At 32.9% G+C, this 1905-nt stretch overlaps 1 non-coding gene across 1 annotated transcript; it reads right to left on the bottom strand.

Annotated features, from left to right (window-relative positions):
* Window positions 1-1586: 1586 nt before the first annotated feature.
* Window positions 1587-1686, bottom strand: LOC142869914 (small nucleolar RNA U13). The gene has a single exon (XR_012918458.1). It is a non-coding gene; the product is annotated as a small nucleolar RNA U13 (small nucleolar RNA).
* Window positions 1687-1905: the final 219 nt, after the last annotated feature.

Below are 1905 nucleotides of genomic sequence, written 5' to 3'. Positions count from 1 at the left end.
ACTAGCTTTTTTCATGCTTTATTCAGTTTATAACATGTAGATAGGCAAAGGAAAAGTGGAAAAAATCACAATTAAATAAATTAGTTTTAAAGTAATTTTGCTCAAAGGATCTTCCTGATCCAGCCCCTACCTATATCTCTGCATTTATTCCTCATTACACCTGGTTCAAATCCCCCAAATCATAATATACAATATAGGATTTAATTAAAAGCAACCTCCTGTTTTATACCTTCAAGAATTGCTTATCTGTTCCTCATGCATGGAATCTTCTTCCTCTCCTTTCTCACCTAATCGCCATACTATTGTTTCCTAATCTCTTTTCTCACCAAAAAGACATGACCAATGAATCCTTTGTGTCTTTTCTATACTCTGTAATACCTCAATGAAAGCATGTATTATTTTTTTGTATGTATTTATTTATTTATGACTTCTTTATTATTGGAACATAAGACCTTAGAAGGGAGGAATCATCTGATGCAGCTTTGCAACTTTGGTGCTTGGCATATAGTAGGTATACACTAAGTTATTAATGCAACTGTGGTTCTAGCTTGAGCCAAAGCTATATTCTTTGTAGGATTAACATATTTATAGGCATGTTTCAAGAACTGATTGGGGTAGGTCATCCCAGAATCTATTCTAATGGGGAAGAAAATTACTTCTGGCTGTATTGTGAGGCATAAAAGGGCTTAAGAAAATGAGATTTATTCAAAACTTAAGCTCCATTCACTAGAGTGTGTACTGAATTTGCACAGAACAACTCAATCACTCTGATGGTTTTTTGGCCAGTCCCCAGGTTCTTAGGTGATGGTCAGGAAAATGAGCTATAAGTGGATATTAAATAGTCTACATGCAATGGAGGGATCAGCATGAAACTTCTCTGTTTTGACATAAGTACTGTAGAATATAACACAAAGGTGGAATACATGGATTCTTCCCTCTTGATCAGAGACATCATCAACTCATTGACAATGCTGCCAATGTTATTAGCTTAGCTCAGTGAAACACTGACAGAAATTCAGAGATTTGGTGCCAGACCCTATGCCATCATCTCCAAAAACTAAAAAGCAACTTTACAAGGGTTGTTGGCATCCACTGAGTATCAGCAACAAACCTCAGTATAGGAATCCTGAGTTGGAACAGGAGAAAAATAGAAAATAAAAGTTACCTTGTGGAAAACTACAGCTGTATGTAAGAACTGTATTAAAGAGCTGTGTTAATGAGTGCACATTTAGCATTTATTATCAATATTTACTTAATTAGATTTATGTTTATATTATATTTATATTTCTCCTTTGCCTGCTGGACAACCTAGAACTTTGGCAATAGCTTATATCCACCCACAATTATTGATGGTAATTCTTTATTTACCATATTATTTATGGTAACATATTTTCTTAAACTAAACCATATTTGCAAGTTTTAAAAACTTTTATGTATAAACATATACAAAATTAGACAGAGTCAAACAATGATGTATTTTTCATCTATCTTCTACATTGGCCAATTAATAGCCAATCTTGTTTCATAAGCTTCCCCATATAATCCCACCCCACTTCCAATTATTATTAATACCTTTTTTCCACCCAAATCAAACTGGTATATCTAAATCATAAGAATATTTGAAGGTGGTACATCTCACACATTACTGTGAAAACCCAATCATCATGCTTATGAACACAATACAATCCTGATGAAGTTAAAACTTAACTTTTTAAGTCAGGTTTATTTAAAGTACAGTTTGCACACAATAAAATCTATCACTTTAGGTGTATGGTTCTGTGAATTTTGATAACAAAAACCATTGATACTATCAAGACATAGAATTTTTAACACCGCAGAGTTCCCATAGTACCTTTGTCTTTTATTCTATCAGTATTGTGAATTATATTAATTGATTTTTAAATT

The sequence above is a fragment of the Microcebus murinus genome, chromosome 2 (assembly GCF_040939455.1).
Source record: "Microcebus murinus isolate Inina chromosome 2, M.murinus_Inina_mat1.0, whole genome shotgun sequence".
Taxonomy (NCBI): Eukaryota; Metazoa; Chordata; class Mammalia; order Primates; family Cheirogaleidae; genus Microcebus; species Microcebus murinus.
Note: the sequence above shows the minus strand (reverse complement) of the source record. Positions and strands in the feature narration are given on the sequence as shown.